Source organism: Cyprinus carpio, chromosome B22 (assembly GCF_018340385.1).
Source record: "Cyprinus carpio isolate SPL01 chromosome B22, ASM1834038v1, whole genome shotgun sequence".
Lineage (NCBI taxonomy): Eukaryota > Metazoa > Chordata > Actinopteri > Cypriniformes > Cyprinidae > Cyprinus > Cyprinus carpio.
The window spans coordinates 20,766,648-20,787,337 of record NC_056618.1 but is presented as its reverse complement, the minus strand read 5'-3'; positions in this window follow the sequence as shown (position 1 = coordinate 20,787,337).

The window sequence follows — 20,690 nt, the reverse complement described above, 5'->3', positions numbered from 1 at the left end:
ATGTACGTAATTTTATGATCCATGTGACAGTTTCATGATGTTGTAATATTAACGGTGTTGGGAGTAAAGCATTATAAAGTAGATAATGCATTACAGTAAGAATTACTTTTTGCTGTAACGCAGTAGTGTAAGGCATTACTAATCAATTTTCAGTAATATTTTACTCTGTACATGTTCAGTATCTCTTGCGTTACAACACACTTTTAGGCCAAAATGTAATTGTTCCAAAAAAAAAAAAAAACCAGCAAGATCACGAGACATTAAGGAATAAAAAATGCCGCTAGTAAGTTCTATTTCCTGTTCGTGGTCATTCAATAGCCGCGTGTTGTGTCCAAGTTTGTAAATAAAGACAGAGCATCTGATATTTGTTTTGTGATTTATTTCATTCATCTCCCTCTCAGTAAAGGCATGTTTAGGACAGGTTTTACAGTAGTGCCACGAGGCTACTGGCCCAACAGTGGAATCGCGGCATGATTTTGTCCTCTGTGCTCGAGGTCCGAGACTATTAGCCCCGCCCGGCTCACTGTTAGCCCCGGCTCGCACTGGCCAGGGGAAAAGCAGCTAATGCAGCGGTTCTCAATTCCAGTACTCACACCCCCCTGCTCTGCACATTTTGTATGTCTTTCTTATTGGTTCAAACGTTTGTTCTAATCGAACGTAAGTGCCCTGCGAAGTGGACATTACAGGATATTCCACCATGATTCCAGTTTGAAGTGAATGTATATGTTTTATTCAAAGTGCATTGAAGCGTGCGAGATGTGAATTTAAATTTATGATGTCACACTTGTCTGTGTGTTAAGACGCTGCGCAGCGCAAATCCGTGAATGAAAGTTTCCGAAGATTAACACTTTAAAAGATTTCCCCTGCTCAGGGAGTAGGAAGCAATGAACACTGCATAGGGACCATGTCAATGGGAACACAGTTAATGCACGGAGCTCACTTCTAAAGGCTGATTTATACTTCTGCGTTGAACCTACGCCGTAGCCTGATGTGCACCTCTCCAAAAATCTAAAGCCAAATTTATACTTCTGCTTCGAATCTACGCCTTAGCTTGTGAGTAGCACTTGTAGCCAACGCCATAGCCTGACTTGCACCTCTCCAAAAATCTAATAGCGTGTCAATTCTGCGCGGACTGCAAGTGCTGTGATTGGTCTGCTAGAATCCCTCCCTCCATATGTACTTGAGTTTTGTGCATGTTTATGTGCACTTTAATATAACATTTTAATGTTACACTTTCTTATATAAAATGAAACAAAGCAAAGAACAAGTTTCTTATTATTTATTATACTAAATAGCATTACAACAGTAGTTGTCCGCGACAAACAATGTTGATCTGCCGTGGTACAAGTCCTTGTGGAGATGAAAAGAATGCCATCTTCTCCTGTTCCGTTGTTGTCTCCTTTTGTAGTTTTAAATAATGATTTAATGATTTGATATTTATTTGCCCCCATCACAGCTATAATGCTTCTCCGACAAGCCGCTTCTTCGGCTTTTGTCGTGGTACTGCAGGTTACACCAACAACATGCCCGTGGCCACTGCAGACTTGTGGTTTGCATGTTTACTGCATGTCGACACGGACAGCGACGTAGAAGTATAAATGAAAACTTACGCATAGCCTACGGTGTAAGTCCGACACAGAAGTATAAATCAGCCTTAACGAGCTGATTATCTGAATCAGGTGTGTTAACAAAGAGAGACATGCAAAATATGCAGAGCTGGGGGTGCGAGAACTGGAATTGAGAACCGCTGGGCTAATGGGTGAAGATGGCAGAAGACTGTATACAGTATGCGCGAGATGGATGTATGCACAAGCTTTTAACAGATATTGCCAGATAATAACTTTACCTCTACCATACTTTTAACAGACTTGGATCATTTGTGATTCTGGCTGTCATCCTTTCTTGCATTGTCTTGAGCCTTCACTTTACCTATTATTATTCATAATGTTAGTAGCCTGGATACAGTGTTGCCAGATTGGAAATGTCCAAGTATTGTACTAGAAGTTCAAAATTATCGTATTTGGAAGACAATTATCGTACATGAGTCAAACGTTCAGTATACAGCTATTTATCTAGATATTACAACTATTTATCCTTTTCAGCACTCATTTTCTATACTTTATTTCTATAGACCTCAGCTTTGATACAACTGACCTAAGTGCGGCAGGAACGTTAATTTGTGCTCGTGTCTCGTGAGAGAGTCATTCTCCACGATGATTGGTCAAGAAGACATGAGATGAGCTGAAAGACATGCGTAACACATTCAAGTCTCAATCATGAAGGTAGACGTACAGTAGGGTCCACACAGCTAGATCAAATATAGATATAAATATAGAAGCCCTATGATTTAAAAAGACTATCATTTGGTGAAATTCTGAAATTATCATACATTATGGTATTATTGATCGTACGTCGTACAGAGGTCAAAATTATGGTACAAATAAGATAATTATCGTACGTCCGGCAACACTGCCTGGATAGCCCACAGTCATTATGCTACACCATATCGCCCTCTACTGGACGTAAGAAGAAAACTGATGAAAACCTAACTTTTGCGGGGCAAAATACAACTTGCTGTTCAGAAATATCACAGTTCAGATGGTGACAGAAGACAGAATACTAGAAAGCTAAAAACCTCTCATACACATAGACAAATGGCAGAGATTTGGCATGATTGCGGATTCCCGCCAGTGTTCATCCTGTCAAAGGAGTTACAGACATTCGTTAACGAGGGGGTTTCATTATTATTTCCTCCACGGTAAAGATAAACACTTTTAATTAGCACGTCAGTTACTGTTGATGAAAATATGGCAAGAAAAATAACACAGCGTGATATTAACCATGTTTTTGATTGACTCGCTTGAGTTGCGTAAAGAGAACCCGATCAGTGAATAAACAATAGTAAACATAAACTTTTACTATTAGTCTCCCAGCAATCCGCCAAACCTCCACAAATCCACAACAACAGAGCGGCCAATATATCGAGCCAAACTCGCAAGGCCCTGAACTCGCCTCGCTCGACACCTCCATTGCCCCGCGGCGCACAAAACCCGGCTCTCCTTAAGCGCTGGCTCGCAGCGGCAGGCTTCCAACGTGCCTGGGCTGCGCCGCCGATCTCACCGCAGCAAAGACTCACTGGCTTCCTGTTTCGACTCAACCTTTTACCGTGGCTCATCCGGCCACAGCCTCATCATGCAGCCGGGCCTCAAGCTCTCGCGCTAGTGGCACAGGCCGTGAGGCAATACAGTTTAAGTCGCTAATAGGTGTCGTCGGTTGCTGAAAGTTGTTAAACGACGTCGTGACACAAGGATGTTTATTTGTTTTCATTTATTTTTTAGCCATGTCGCAAACGGCGTAGAATACAAATAAATTTCTGCGATAATTTTGTGAGTATTTTTTTCCCCTGTATTTTAAATTACACTTCACTCAGATAAACGGATGGAAAAGATTGATTTACGAGAAAATGATTCAACTATGTACCTAAATGACTATCGATTATAGGAACATAAGGTTTACCACAAAGAAACAATCAACAAGTGCAACCTAATTCACATGTGACATGAGTATTACTTGGCACCTCTCTCTAAGTCTAGCCAACGTGCGCATCGGCTAGTTTTTCAATACTTTCTTCTTCGCGTGATTAAGAGGAAATGCATGTCTTTTTAAACCTAATAACCTTAAAGTTGCCCAAAAAAAAAAACGCTGCAGTTCTCGCTCCTTCAGGAGCTTTTCCCCACTGCCGCTGCAGTATCTGCTCCCGCAGGAGCTTTTTCTGTCTCTCTCTACTACCGCAGCAGTAGCAGCTCCCGCAGGAGCCTTTTCTGTCTTTCCCCACTGCCGCAGCAGTGTCTGCTCCCACAGGAGCCTCTTGGTATTTCCCTACTGCCGCAGCAGTGTCCGCTATCGCAGGACCCTCTATCTATATTTCACAGAAGCCAAGGAAGAGAGAGAAGAGAAAAAAAAAAAAAAAAAACTTTTGCTTTAGGAAACCAGGTTGATAGGTTAGTTTAAGAAATTGCTAAATCTAAACAACAAATGGCTAAAGTGGGAACACTGCAGGCTACCCGGGCTTTTCAGCATTTCCCGTTAAAACGTCACAAACCACCCTTTCCCGTGGCCTGCAGCTGAAGCAAGTGTGGACCCCGCTCCTCTCCCTCTCAGCTCTCTACTTCATTTAAAATCACAATATTCTCTTTTTATAGCAACATCACTGCCCGTTCCACGAAATGCTGTTGCCTCGGAACCACCTCCAATGGTTCACAACATCCAGGCCCAGATCCTGGCAAGTGCGGAATTAGATCTTTCATCAAAGGTCATCACTAACAATTAATTGGGTAACAGTTTTCTGTGGATTATTCTGTCGATTAGTCGGATAATTGTAATTTATTTTGATGTTTAAAAAAAAAAAAAAAAAAAAAAAAAAAACCTTAACTAAACAATAGCATTTTAAACTACCTAAAATACATATATAATAGTAATGAGGCCGTGGTGACTGGTTTAAATGAAGTATGAAAAGCAATTAATGATATTGAACAAACTTATAATATTATAAACAATATAATTCAATTCAATTCAATTCAAGTTTATTTGTATAGCGCTTTTTACGATACAAATCATTACAAAGCAACTTTACAGAAAATTAAGTTTCTACAATATTTAGTAGTAGCTTTATCAGTGGTGACTGTCAGTTCATGTCCATATGGCAGAAATGTTCAGAAAAATCAATAAAAGACGTAAACAAACAGACGATTAACACTATTAACAGCAATTATGCAATCAAACTTATAGCAAAATGTGGTAGTTCTGTATGTTGTCTCTGGGTTAGCACCATCTGAGGTCCTGTGAGGGGTTGGCATCATCTCTTCTCAGGTGTTCTGGATCCAGACTGGAGCTTGTGTAAATCCTAGTTACCACGGGATGTAAATCCCGTGGCAAAGCAGAGAAACAAATAGAGACATAATTAGCGTAGCTGCTGTTCCAGCCAAGTAAAATTAATTAGTTTAACCCAAGCTAAAGAATAATAATGCACATTTGATCAGATGTAACTGCAGTCCAAAATTATGAGATGCATTATTTGAATGCTTGGCCAAAGAGGTGTGTTTTTAATCTAGATTTAAACAGAGGAAGTGTGTCTGAACCCCGAACATTATCAGGAAGGCTATTCCAGAGTTTGGGAGCCAAATGCGAAAAAGCTCTACCTCCTTTAGTGGACTTTGCTATCCTAGGTACTATCAAAAGTACAGCGTTTTGTGACCTTAGGGAGCATGATGGATTTGTAGCGTGGTAGAAGACTAGTTAGGTACGCAGGAGCTAAGCCATTAAGGGCCTTATAAGTAAGTAATAATATTTTGTAACTGATACGGAACTTAATAGGTAGCCAGTGCAGAGACTGTAGTATTGGGGTAATATGATCATATTTTCTTGACCTGGACTCTAGCCACTGCTTTTTTTGGACTATCTGTAGCTTGTTTATTGAGGATGCAGGACAACCAGCTAGCAGTGCATTATAATAGTCCAGTCTAGAGGTCATGAATGCATGAACTAGCTTTTCTGCATCAGGAACAGGTAACATGTTTCGTAGCTTGGCAATGTTTCTAAGATGGAAGAATGCTGTTGTTGTAACATGGGAAATATGATTTTCAAAAGACAAGTTACTGTCTAATATAACACCCAGATTTTTGACAGTAGAGGAAGTAACAGTACATCCGTCTAATTGCAAATTGTAATCTACGAGATTCTGTGTAAAGTTTTCTGGTCCAATAAGTAATATCTCTGTCTTATCTGAATTTAATAGGAGAAAATTATTGGTCATCCAATCTTTTAAATTTTTTACACACTCTGTTAGCTTAGATAATTTTGAAGTTTCACCTGGTCTTGTTGAGATATATAGTTGAGTATCATCAGCATAACAGTGGAAACTAATCCCGTATTTTCTAATGATATTACCAAGGGGCAACATGTATATTGAAAATAGCAAAGGGCCTAGGACAGATCCTTGTGGCACTCCATATTTTACTGGTGATAAATGAGATGACTCCCCATTTAGATAAACAAAGTGGTAGCGATCGGACAGGTAGGATCTAAACCATCTTAAAGCCTGCCCTTGGATACCTGTATAGTTGTTTTTTATTTTTTTTTTGGTTTTTTGTTGTTTTTTGTTTTAAAAGGAGGAATTAGGTCAAGTAAAACTAGCAATGAGATGCAGCCTTGATCTGAAGCAAGAAGCAAGTCATTTGTAAATTTTAAGAAGTGCAGTTTCTGTGCTATGATGGGGCCTGAAACCCGACTGAAATTCTTCATAGAGATAGTTTTTTTGCAGGTAGGAGCACAATTGAGCAGATACAACTTTTTCAAAAATTTTTGACATAAATGGAAGATTTGAAATGGGTCTGTAATTTGCCAGTTCACTATTTTTCTAGTTGTGGTTTCTTAATAAGAGGCTTAATAACCGCCAGCTTGAATGGTTTTGGGACGTGACCTAAAGATAACGACGAGTTAATAATATTGAGAAGCGGTTTTTCTGCTGCAGGTAAGGTAATATTTCTTTAATTTATTTTATGTGAATGTTATTTATATAGAATTCATTGGGAGGGAACGTACGTACAATTGTTTCTACGTGTCACTGTGCAGTCTAATCCTCGTTTGGCTAAACATTTTATTCAAATGTACACAATCTTTAACATTGGACAATTCTTTATGACAGAAATGCTACAGCAATCATAAATCCTCGAACGTGGACATCAAAATTTTGCCATTTTTCATTATGTTCAGCCATTCCAATGAAATAATCTGTTCAGCTTTCCCCCATAGGCGGCACAAATTAAAGAAGGGTTCATGATCAGCCCTTTCAAAGCCCCGCCTTCTCAGTTTTGCATTAGCCCATTGAAGTGGCTACTCTGAAAATTCTGCGACAAGAAACTCCCAATTGAACCGCCAGCTCCATATAATTTGCCGCTTCCAAGCATTATCACCTCGATTGCTCAAAACAATGATCTTGCAACCAATAATAATAATAATAATAAAAAAATAATAATAATAATAATGGGTCTTAGCACTTGGCTGGCAAAAGTCGACATCACCTCAGCTTTCAAAGCTATGGCCATGCATGCAGATTCATGGCACTTATTTGGGGTACACTCACAAAGGAAATTCCATTTTTTCCGTACGCTTAACTTTTGAAGGCAAGCCGCACCAAGATTTTCTGACTCGTTATTGGAAGCATCTTTTCAGATTCGCTAAACAATTACACAAAGTAATCGTCATAGCATCCACCCTTTTAGACAACTCAAATTGCTCTGAGTATGGAACTCCTGGTCAGGTGCTGCAAGAGTGTTTCCCTACGGAACAAATGTTTCTCTTCTAAATACCGGTAAGGCTCACCCATCCGATGCAGCGAGTATTGAATTCCCATCAGATGCCGCAAGAGCCTCCTAATCGAGCAATCCTTGCCTTTTCCATCCAACTACCAGCGAGGTTTACCTGTCTGATGCCGCAAGTATTAAACTCCCGTCAGATGCTGCAGTAGCTTTCCAGGTCGAGTGAAAGTTTTCTTTCAACTAACGGTGTTGCTTACCCATCCGTGCACCGAGCATTGAGCTCCTGTCGGATGCCGGCGAGAGCCTCCCGGCCACACAACTTTACCTTTTCTGTTTTACGGCCAGCGAGGCTTACCCATTTGATGCAGTGTGCTCCCATCGAACGTCGGCGAGAGCTTCCCAGTTTAACAACTTAACGATTTTAACAACCTTAACTTTCCCCTTTTACGGTCAGCGAGACTTACCCATCCGGCACCATGAGTATTGAGCTCCAACCGGATGCCGGCGAGAGCCTCCCGGCCACACAACTTTATCATTTCTATTTTACGGCCAGCGAGGGTTACCCGTTCGATGCAGTGTGCTCCCATCGGACGTCGACGAGAGCCTCCAGGCTAGACAACCTTACTTTTTCCGTACTACGGTCGCCAAGCTGACCTATCCAATATTAGAGTTTCGAGCCCCCATGGGAGGCCAGCGAAAAGCCTCCGTTTCCATTCTACGATCGGCGAGATGTACCCATCCGATACTGCAAGCATTAAGCTCCCGCCGAACACCGGCGAGAGCGTCGCAACTAAACAACCTTAACTTTCCCCTCTCATGGTCAGAGAGACTTACCCATCTGGTGTCGCAAGTATTAAACTCCCACTGGATGCCGGCGAGAGCCTCCTGGCTAGATAACCTTACCTTTTCTATTCTATGGTCAGTGAGGCTTACCTCTTCGATTCCAGGAGCTCGAGCTCCCATCGGATGCCGGCGAGAGCCTCCCAGCTAGACGACCTTACCTTTTCTATTCTGCGGCCAGCAAGGCTTACCCGTTCGATGCATGGAGTTGGACCTCCCATCGGATGTAGGTGAGAGCCGCCCGGCTACTCTACATTGCCGTTCTGTCTTACACCTGGAGAGGTTTACCCATTCGATGCCTGGAGTGGAGCTCCCATTGGATGTTGGTGAGAGCCTCCCGGTTAGACAACCTTACCTTTTTCGTCTTTCGGCCAGCGAGGCTTACCCGTTTGATGCCGGGAGCTTGAGCTCCTATCGGACGACGGTCAGAGCCTCCTGGCTAGACAACCTTACCTTTTCTATCCTTCGGCCAGTTAGGCTTACCTGTTCGATGCGTGTGCTCCCATCGGACGCTGGCGAGAGCCTCCTGGCCAGACAACCGTTACCTTTCCATGTTTTTCGGTCGCCAAACCGATCTACCCAATACGCAAGCCATCCGATGCTGCGAGTATCAAGCCCCCCATCGGACATCGGCAAGAGCCCCACGGACGCACAATCCCATCTTTTCCATCCTACGGTCGTCGAGGCTTACCCGTCCTATGCCGTGAGTAGCGAACTCCCATATGACGTCAACAAGAGTCTCACGGCCACACAAACTTACCTTTTCCATTCTATGGCCTGCGAGGCTTACTCAGCCGATACAGTGAGCAGGAAGTCCCTTTTGGATGCTGGCGAGAGCCTTCTGGCCACTTAATTTTACCTCTTCCGTCTTACATCTGGAAAGCTTAACCGTTTGATGCGTGTGCTCCCTTCGGACGCTGGCGAGAGCCTCCCGGTTAGACATCCTTACCTTTTCCATTTCTATGGTCAGCGAGGCTTACCCGTTCGATGCGTGTGCTCCCTTCGGATGCTGGCGAGAGCCTCCTGGCCAGACAACTTTTACCTTTCCATTCTACGGTTGGCAAGACTTACCCGTCCGATGTGTGTGCTCCCTTCGGACGTCAGTAAGAGTCTCCCGGCCATGCAACCTACCTTTCCAGTTGACTGTAGGCGAGGCTTAACCGTCCGATGCTATGAGTCTCGACCTCCCACCAAACCCTGCCTAAAACCCTCTCCACTTTCCTCACATCTTTTAACCCCGCCTGGCGAGGCTTACCCGTTCGATGTTCTGAGTATGATACCCCATCGGATGCCGTGAGAGCCCCCCCAGTCGGGTTTTCCTTTTCACTCTCCCTGTCCAGCGAGGCTTACCCGTCTGATGCGTGCGCTCCCTTCAGACGTCTGGTGAGAGTTCTCCTGGTCTGGTTTCTATACTTGCAACCCGCAAGCAAGTCTCATCCATCCGATGCCGTGAGTCTTGATCTCCCGTCGGATGTCTTCCTTGTCGGTCAGCCCAAAGCTTTTTATCTGCCTAACTGAGAGGACCCAGACGTCCGTTGTCCTGAGTCTTAATCTCCGGTCGGAGGCTTCATGGGCTCTCTCGGTCAGCTATTTGCCCTTCGCCCACTGAAAAGCAGGGGCTTGTCAGCCTGTAGGGCCCGTATGCTGACACCGTGACCTATTCCAGTCGAGGCAACTCGGGTCCTCCCGGTCGGGCTATACAATCACGCTGCTCCTCCTCATCTGATCTTTCCGTTGCGGAGAGGTGAACTCGAGCATCGGCTCGAGCCCTACCGACCGGGCGTCCCAAACCTCGCAGTCCGGTACCAGCAGCCGGTAGGGCCTACCCTTCCAACGCTTAAGTCGCTGCCACCGGAATATGTAGGCTCTTCCGGCCTACCAACCAGCTGACTTTTCAGGAAAATAAAAACTAGCCCTTCCCCGGACAGCACGCCAAATACGCATTTCATACCTCAGCTAATAATATGTAAGCGTGAACTAGTGAAACTGGATCGATTTCAAAGCAACCCTGAGAGTTGCCCCAACAAATTGAGGAGAATTTAGATTCTGTTCATTGATGATGTGGGTTCACATCAACAGCTTCCAAACGCACATGGCCCACTTAGAATCAACTCCAGACCTTTTACCTGCTTAATTGAGAAATAACGAAAGAATAGTCCACGCAAGTCCATGAAACAACTTTTGAGTCAATTGTCCAATAACTTTTAGTTCCTTAAAAAAGGGGGGAGGTACATATTAAAGAGCTGTAATTCCTTAACCTTTCCTCCAGTTTTGATGAGAATACCCTCAAATTAAAGCTCGGAGTGTGCCCTTTAGGCCCATAATCACTATATAACTTCTGCTATATAACACTAACATATATATATATATATGTGTGTGTGTGTGTGTGTGTGTGTGTATACTGTATATTCTACAGAAGTGGTGCAAAATGCTCCAAAATGTCCCCCCCATATATATATTTTTTAAGAAATGGACAACTGACACATTTTTACAAAAAAATCAAGTTCATTACTATAAGAGGCAGTACAAAGAATTAATTTAATAACTTTACATATATTTTAATGTAATGGTTTATTTTTCTCTATTTAATGGCATGTGTCCCCCATTCTAACCCTCTATTCTAAACTACACTTAGAAAATAAACAAATATATATTTTCATATTTTTTTAGAACCTCATCATAATGTGCCAAGTTCTTATGAAATTTAGCTGACATGTTTTTTTTTCTGCCCTTTTAAAAAAAATTAAAGCATTTATTTATATAGGATATTTGCTGTCCCCCTCTTTTTTTCTTTTTTTTTTTTCTTTTTTGTTTTGTCAGTACTGAAACACAGACAAACAGTCTCTCTGGATTTGGCACACCCCAAACCATGTGATCAGGAAGATAGATTAAGCAGTCTTCCCACCCTGGACCACATGGTGAATAAATACTGTTTAGCATTTTGAAACAAATTTGCCATAATGTCAGAAAACCTGGCTGTGTTTTAAAAAGTGTCATTAACGAACGTCCTGTTAATCATAAAAACAAAATATAATAATAAAAAAAAAATTAATAATTTTGTTTTCATGACTTTATTCTGTTCATTTCAACCTTTTCACTGCATTTTACTGTCCTCACGATAAGGGCAAATTAAGGTTGAATTGTCAAACCCAAAACAATGTTAATATTAAACAATGTATGGCTGTTTTGGTATTGAAATATTTCAGCAGTGACATTCATTTGTTTTATTTTATATATAAAAAAAATCATAACATTGGGTAAACTTCTGTATGGGTGAATGGGAGATGACAGCAGATGCAATTTTTGTGTCTGCATTTGCTCCAATATAATAGAATAGACGCTGCATTAGAAACACCCTCGCATTAGCATTAACTACTTTTTGTAAAATAATTTTATGCAAATGTGATACAAAGTATATTGTTATAAATGTTCATAAATTAAAAAAAAAAATCAAAATATAAAATACTTTAGAGGATTTACCATGCCGATGACCGCTAAAACGCATCATCACAGTCTTGTGAAACTGTTGTTGTGGACTCCCAAAACCAAATTATTAACCTTCCAAATAGCATTATGGGGCACTTTAAAATTTGCTGAAATTGTGAAAAACATACAAAGATTCTAGTGTACCCACATTCAATTTATGCATTTCACATGCAATGCAATACAAATCTTACAAATAATTTGAAAAAAAAAAAAAAAAAAAAAAAAAAATACAAGCCTGAATTTGCACCACTTCTGTAGAATGGCATATATGTATACAGGTCCTTCTCAAAAAATTAGCATATTGTGAAAAAGTTCATTATTTTCCATAATGTAATGATAAAAATTAAACTTTCATATATTTTAGATTCATTGCACACCAACTGAAATATTTCAGGTCTTTTATTGTTTTAATACTGATGGATTTTGGCATACAGCTCATGAAAACCCAAAATTCCTATCTCAAAAAAAATTAGCATATCATGAAAGGTTCTCTAAACGAGCTATTAACCTAATCATCTGAATCAACTTATTAACTCTAAACACCTGCAAAAGATTCCTGAGGCTTTTAAAAAAAACTCCCAGCCTGGTTCATTACTCAAAACCGCAATCATGGGTAAGACTGCGACCTGACTGCTGTCCAGAAGGCCATCATTGACACCCTCAAGCGAGAGGGTAAGACACAGAAAGAAATTTCTGAACGAATAGGCTGTTCCCAGAGTGCTGTATCAAGGCACCTCAGTGGGAAGTCTGTGGGAAGGAAAGAGTGTGGCAAAAAACGCTGCACAACGAGAAGAGGTGACCGGACCCTGAGGAAGATTGTGGAGAAGGACCGATTCCAGACCTTGGGGGACCTGTGGAAGCAGTGGACTGAGTTTGGAGTAGAAACATCCAGAGCCACCGTGCACAGGCGTGTGCAGGAAATGGGCTACAGAGAAGCAGCACTGGACTGTTGCTCAGTGGTCCAAAGTACTTTTTTCGGATGAAAGCAAATTTTGCATGTCATTCGGAAATCAAGGTGCCAGAGTCTGGAGTAAGACTGGGGAGAAGGAAAATGCCAAAATGCCTGAAGTCCAGTGTCAAGTACCCACAGTCAGTGATGGTCTGGGGTGCCATGGTCAGCTGCTGGTGTTGGGGTCCACTGTGTTTTATCAAGGGCAGGGTCAATGCAGCTAGCTATCAGGAGATTTTGGAGCACTTCATGGTTCCATCTGCTGAAAAGCTTTATGGAGATGAAGATTTCGTTTTTTCAGCACGACCTGGCACCTGCTCACAGTGCCAAAACCACTGGTAAATGGTTTACTGACCATGGTATTACTGTGCTCAATTGGCCTGCCAACTCTCCTGACCTGAACCCCATAGAGAATCTGTGGGATATTGTGAAGAGAAAGTTGAGAGACGCAAGACCAAACACTCTGGATGAGCTTAAGGCTGCTATCGAAGCATCCTGGGCCTCCATAACACCTCAGCAGTGCCACAGGCTGATTGTCTCCATGCCACGCCGCATTGAAGCAGTCATTTCTGCAAAAGGATTCCCGACCAAGTATTGAGTGCATAACTGAACATAATTATTTGAAGGTTGACTTTTTTTGCATTAAAAACACTTTTCTTTTATTGGTCGGATGAAATATGCTAATTTTTTGAGATAGGAATTTTGGGTTTTCATGAGCTGTATGCCAAAATCATCAGTATTAAAACAATAAAAGACCTGAAATATTTCAGTTGGTGTGCAATGAATCTAAAATATATGAAAGTTTAATTTTTATCATTACATTATGGAAAATAATGAACTTTTTCACAATATGCAAATTTTTTGAGAAGGACCTGTATATGTATGTATGTATGTATGTGTAACACCGCACCAGCAGAGGGAGCCCTCGCCTGAGTACTGACTGTGTACCGCTCCCTCTACTTCTACGTTCATTTCCTGTTTGATCAGTATTTAGCAAGAGACTCTCCCTGCGTCTCAATGTTCATACTATCCATCCTAAATAGTATGTGCGATTAGAATAAGTGCGTCCCAAAGCAAAGCATGTTGAAAAGAGTATGCCAAAAGTCCCCGGATGGTCTACTATTTCAGGTTGATTTTTGAAGTGTGGATCAATGCACACTCTAATGGCAAAAATTGCCCACAATCCATTGCTCTTTGGTGAAGGATTCGGTCTAGAATTACAAACATGAATAAAACGTGTTAGAAAAACTACAAACGTGGCGGATGTGTGATTGACGGTTAGGTAGAGAAGTTTACAAAAAGGGGTTTGAGTTACTAATAATCAACATTTAACCTGGTAAAAAAAATATTTATTTAATGTTATTCTTGTTATATTTAATCTGCAACAGCAATGTGAACTTTTATAAACATCTATTTGGTCGTTAACTTTTAAATGCATCATTATGCAGAAAATATGAGCAGAGTTCTCTGCATGAAAGACCCACGACTGGCAGATCAACAAGCAAGTGTGTACTTTTTCTTCACCAAAAGAGTACATACTTTAAGGGTGTAGTATAAGTAGGCACATTGAGACGCAGCACATGTGTTTGCTCATTGCGAAGTATTGCCAGTTTACCTGCCTTAACGACAATTTCCATTGTTATCTTCCTGCCTGTTCATATGTTGGATTAAACCTTTGGATTGATAGCCTGATTTGGACTGATGATTGTGTTTGGACCTTTTGCCTGCTTACTCGTTTCTGCCTTTTGGATCTCCCCTGTGTATGTTAAAAGATTGGACTGCTGTTGTGGTATTGACTCTCTACCTGGCCTAACGTTTCTGTCACTCAAGTCTTCTATTAATAAACTTCTGCAAATTGATTCTAATGCCGCCTCAACCTCGTTGTTACAGAATACTTCTCCTCAACTGAATCCAGCAAAAGTTTCAAACCTACAAGTGGCTTTCGCCTATAAAAGTAAGGTATTAAAGGGATCCCAAGATCAACTGGCTAAACTCCAGTCTGTCAATGAGCACCTGACTCAATACATCCAGTCTCTTCCATCAACCACGCCGAGGACGGTAAGCTTTGCATTACCTGATAAATTTGATGTATCTGCGGAGCAATGTAGAGGCTTTGTTAATCAACTCAAGATTTACTTTGATAACCAGGAAGACAAGTTTGAGTCAGATGAAAAGAAATGGGCTTTCATGATGACTTTATTATCTGGCATGGCGATCGACTGGGCTGCGGCAGTTTGGGAAACGGATGTGCGATTTAGAAGATCTTTTGAATATTTAATCCAACAACTAAGAGAAGTGTTTGAATATCCCACTGGGGGCAAGGATATATCAATGCAGATGTCACAAGGTAACCATACAGCTGCCGAATATGCCATCATGTTTAGAACACTTGCTGCTAAGAGCGGATGGAATTATGCTTCCCTGAAAGCTGTGTTTCAACAAAGCCTTAACACTGATTTGCAGGCAGAGCTGGCTTGTAAAGGGGAGAATTTATTGTTTTCTGACTGACCATAAAAATTGACAGTCTGATGAGACAAGCCCCAAGACGAAGAAATGCGAGAGAATTTCAACATGTTCCACCAGCCATCACTCAACCTATAACAACATCAATCACCAAACCAAGTGATGAACCGATGCAACTAGGACTTTCCAGATTATCTGAGGAGGAAAGGATGAGGCGACGTCAACTCCGACTATGTTTTTACTGCGGTGAAGCAGGCCATCGCAGTTATGGGTGCCGACACAAAGCCCAAACAACCTCTCGGGTAAATATTGAACACTTTTCACTTCCAAGTAACAAGTCCTTCAAGCTCCCTTTTAAACTAAAGACTGAAGATATTTCTATTTCATTAACAGCGATGATCGATTCTGGAGCACCTTTGAACCTCATTAGTCAAGTCAAGTTGAGCTTTATTGTCATTCCGCTACATGCGGGGGACATACAGTGGAAAGATATGTCATGCCTCACAGGACCACGGTGCTACATAAATACAGACATACAACAATGAAGTAAAATAGTATAAACCTATACACAACTAACCTACTGACATATTTTTAGTATAAAAATACTATATATAAATGTTTACCTATACATAAACTTTAAAATACAAATTATACAAATGCTTCCCATAATACTATACTTATACACAACTAACCTACTGACAGATTTTAACTTGAAATATACTAAATGCAAATGTTTACCTATACATAGACTGAAAAAGAAAAATATATAGACAATACGAATGAAAAGAAAGACATCGGAAGTCAAGCAGCTGGCTGGGGAACAGTGCAAGATGATTTGTAGTGCATGAGCACGTAAACACGTTACTCTCTTTTGTGGGATTATGTACATACAACAGTGTGTGTGAAAAGTGTCTAGTGCTCATAGAGGAGAATTGCACAAAATAGATTTGAATTGAAATAAAAAAAAGTTAAAAAAGACTCTTTCAGACAGTTTTTTCTGTGATGTGGTAAGGTTGGGGGATGTTAGGGGGGTGGAGGGGGTGAGATGGTCCATATTTCAGGAGGTAGGGGGTTTCTGTGGGGTTTCAGAGGAGGGCGGGGTGATTTGAGTTAAGGGGTCTCACAGCCTGGTGAAGAGTGACATGGTGTTGGTGGTCCAGGTGAGATCCTCTGTGATGTACACCCCCAGGAATTTTAGTGCTGCTGACTCTCTCCACAGTCAAGTTGTCAATAGTCAGTGGGGGGTGTTCAACGGAGTTTCTCCTGAAGTCCATCACAACCTCCTTTGTCTTACTCACAATAATGGAAAGGTTGTTCACAGTCTCTTAGTACATGGCCAGGTATGTCGTCAGGACCCTTGCGTGGGTTAATCCTAGATAGAGTCTTCCTTACGTTGACTGGAGACAGACAGAGCGCCTGGTCATTGGGAGGTATGGGCAGTTTTTGTGCAGGTGTGTCCTTCTGCATTTCAAACCATGAATAAAAGTGGTTGAGTGCATCCAGGAGGGATGTGTCATTATCACAGGCCTGTGGCGGGGGCTTGTAGTCAGTGATGGTCTGAATGGCTTGCCACAGGCTCTGTGTCTCTGCTGTCTGTGAAGTGATTGTTGATTTTTTTTGAGCATATAACCGTTTAGCATTTTTGATGCCACAGGACAGATTGGCTCTTGGTATTTTGAGGGCTGCTTTATCTCCTGATTTGAATGTTTCATCTCTGGTCTTTAGAAGCCCATGAACCTCTGCTGTCATCCTCGGCTTCTGGTTTGCATGTGTGGTGATGGTCTTGGTGACCGTCACATCATCAATGCACTTTTTGATATAAGCACTCACAGTTTCAGTGTACTCCTGCAGCTCTGTGAGGTTGTTGTAGGTGGCTGCCTCTTTAAACATGTTCCAGTCTGTGCACTGAAAGCAGTCTTGTAGTGTTGAGGTAGCATCATCTGGCCAAACTGTAATGAGTTTTTGAACCGGTATGGTGAGTTTCAGAAGTGGTCTGTATGCTGGAATTAGCATAACAGAGATGTGATCCGAGTACCCTAGGTGTGGGCGGGGTACAGCCTTGTACACGTTCTTTTCTGTTGTGTAAATAGGGTTGGGAACTGAGAACCGGTTCTTATTCAGAACCGGTTCTGTTTTTTGAAATGAACCGGAACCGTGAGCAATTTCTAAGTTTCAGTTCCAAAAACGGGTCTGGTGCAACACGTGACCAAGTGCTGTGAGCAGCCTTGCGCTGGTGTTCTGGCGATTCTGCGTTTCCCGTAAAGGATGTCACAAACCAAATAACAGAAACGTCACCCTGCCTCTTTAATTACTGAGCACATTTTTTCTAATGACGCACACTCCACAGACACGCGCGCTGCGTCATGTCTTTAACTGCCGAATACATGTTTCCTATGACTGTACTGCACTCGCGCCTTTGATAACTGTGCACATCGCTTTGTCTGCCTGTACATGTACCGGCAGTGTGCAACAACTGCCACCAAAAAATTACATTATATTTGTCCCATATTGTCATTAATATACATACTGACTTTAACTTGGACCACTAAATAAATAGACGCTATTGTAATGTAAGTATGAGGGTTAGATTGTTTAGTGTACAGGTCATTTCAAGAGTGTTAAACAAAGTGATAGAAAATATTTATTTTCATGCATTTTAAATGTTTAAAAATGTGGAAACCACTCATTGCATCACAGCATCTCCTGACTGCATTATCATTTGTAAAACAGGGGCTTTATGGAGTGTGTATACATGGTTATAAGTATAACAGTTTATATTTCATTAATTTAGGGAAATGAACAAGTGTCTTAGCCCTCAAGGGACTATTTGGCCAACCTTATTCCTTCTTGAAAAAGCAAAATGTTACTGATAGTGTAAAAAACATCAACTTTGAAGCACATGCTGATTGATGGACTTGCATTACTCAACATTACTTACTACCTTTCAGCAACACTACATTCAATGAAGGTAAAATAGTAAAAAAAAACATAATAATAGTTTATTTAAATGGAATCGGAACCAGAATTTTTTTATACTGTAATATATATGTTGAATTTTGACATTGACAACCTTTAAATTAAGTTGACAATAAGTAATAAACAGTATTGAGCATTGAGTATTTGAGTATTGTGCATTTTTCCTTACCACTATTTTTTAATAGTTGTTTAATGATTTTAATGGAACCGGAATCGGAACCGGAACCGTTAGGCGGAACCGGAAAATTTCTAACGATTCCCAACCCTATGTGTAAACAAAGTCCAGTGTGTTTTTTCCCTTTGTTGCAAAGTTCACATGTCGGTAGAACTCTGGCAAAACTGTCTTTAAGTTTGTGTGGTTGAAGTCACCGGCTATTATGAAAAAGCCATCGGGGGTATTTGTTTGTTGTACGCTGATGGCACTATACAGCTTGCGAAGCACGTGCTTCACATTAGCACACGGGGGGATGCAAACTGTGACAATAACAATGGCTGTGAACTCCCACAGCAGATAGAACTGTCGACACTTCACAAACGTAAACTTCACCAGCGATGAACATTGTTTTGTCACTACTACAGCATTGTTACACCACTCTTTATTGACATCCACAAGCCACCACTGCAAGCCTTACCAGACAGTGATTTATCTCTGTCTGCTCGATAGCAGGGAAGTCCATGCAGCTGAATAGCTGAGTCTGAGATATTGTAGTTTAGCCATTGTAGTTTAGTTTCAGTGAAAACAAACACACAACAATCCATTGTCTCATGCTGTGTAGACCGACTGAGTTGAATTAAGTCCAGTTTATTTTCCAGAGAGCGAACGTTTGAGAGCATGAGTGATTGAATCGCTGGTCTAGTGGGGTTAGCCCTTAGCCTAGCTCGTGTGCCTCCATGCTTGCTGTGCTTCTGTCCTCTCTCATACCGCCGGCGCCGTCATTTTGTGTGGGTAGCGTCAGTAGGCAAGGCTGCGGTCTCGGGGTTCGGCTTCAACTGCAGACAGAGGCATCTTAGCTTCTCAGTAGTCACTGGTCAAAGCTGTTGTTTGTACACACTGCCGATTTCCAAAAGGCTCTGTCGATCATAGATGTGTTTCCGAGTGTTTATCTGATGATTTTGCGATAAGGTGAGACTGTTGGAAGACGAAGAAACGAGACTAACAGACATAAAAACACCGTTTTTGGGACCCTAAGTAGCCGCTGCATCTGACCACGCCGCCATCTTGGATTGGAACCATTAACAAAGATCTCATCAAAAAATATGATATTCCTACCCAACCATTCAATCCCCCCATCAAGATCAAAGACTGTGCCATCGATCTACTTCCCAGTGCAATGCCTCCAAAGAGTAAGATTTACCCTCTGTCTAGAAAAGAAACCCAAGTCATGGAAAAATATATTGAAGAGGCCCTAACTCAGGATTCATCTGGCCCTCCACGTCTCCAGCTGCAGCAGGTTTTTTATTTGTTGAAAAGAAAGATGTAGGATTAAGGCCTTGTATTGATTATAGAGGACTTAACAATGTCACCGTGAAGTTCCGCTACCCCACAGCTCCGTGAGGCTACCATTTACACCAAACTTGACCTACGGAGTGCATATAACCTGATCAGAATCAACAAGGTGATGAATGGAAAAGTGCCTTCCTCACCACTGCTGGGCGCTATGAATATCAGGTTATGCCGTATGGGCTGGCCAATGCTCCAGCTGTTTTCCAGTCATTCATTAATGAGATTTTCAGAGACCTTCTGAACCAGTATGTTATAGCCTACATTGACAACATCTCGATTTACTCAAAGTCTGAAGTTGAACATATCAACCATATCAGGACCGTCCTCTCTCAACTGCTAACAAACCAACTGTACATCAAGGCAGAAAAATGTGAGTTTCATGTCAGACAGACGTCATTCCTGGCTTACCATATCAGTCACCAAGGAGTAAAAATCGATGAATCCAAGGTCAAGGCCATCATGGAATGGCCACAACCATCCACCATAAAAGAGCTTCAAAGATTTCTGGGGTTTGCCAACTTTTATAGACACTTCATCAGAAATTACAGTATAATTAATTTCATATTGACATCCCTCTTGAAAGGAAAACCTTTGAAGTTGAAGTGGACTGAGGAAGCCAGTTAGGCATACAATACATTGAAGAAAAAGTTTACCACATCCCCATCCTACAACATCCTGACCCCAATCTTCCATTTGTGGTGGAGGTAGACATTTCGGACTGCGGAATCGGAGCTGTGCTCTCACAACGCCATGGCCAACCTGGTAAACTATATACAGGCACATTCTTCTCAAGAAAGTTAACTGCAGCTGAAAGAAACTATGATGTTGGGAACATAGAACTCTTGTCCATGGAAGCAGGCATTGAGCAATGGAGACACTGGCTAGAAGGAGCAGTCCACCCCTTTCAAGTAACAACTGACCACAAAAATATTGAATACATCAAGAGTGCCAAACCACTAAACCCATGCTAGGCTCGCTGGTCCCTTTTCTTCACCCGATTCTTTTTACAGCGACATTGCCTAGGCAGTAATAATAGTAAGGCAGATGCTCGGTCCAGGTAATATGATCTCCCCATTAAAAACCTCTCACAAGAATGCATTATTTTCATTATTTTAGGAAAACTGCACTGAATAATTTCGCTCCCATTATTTAAGCC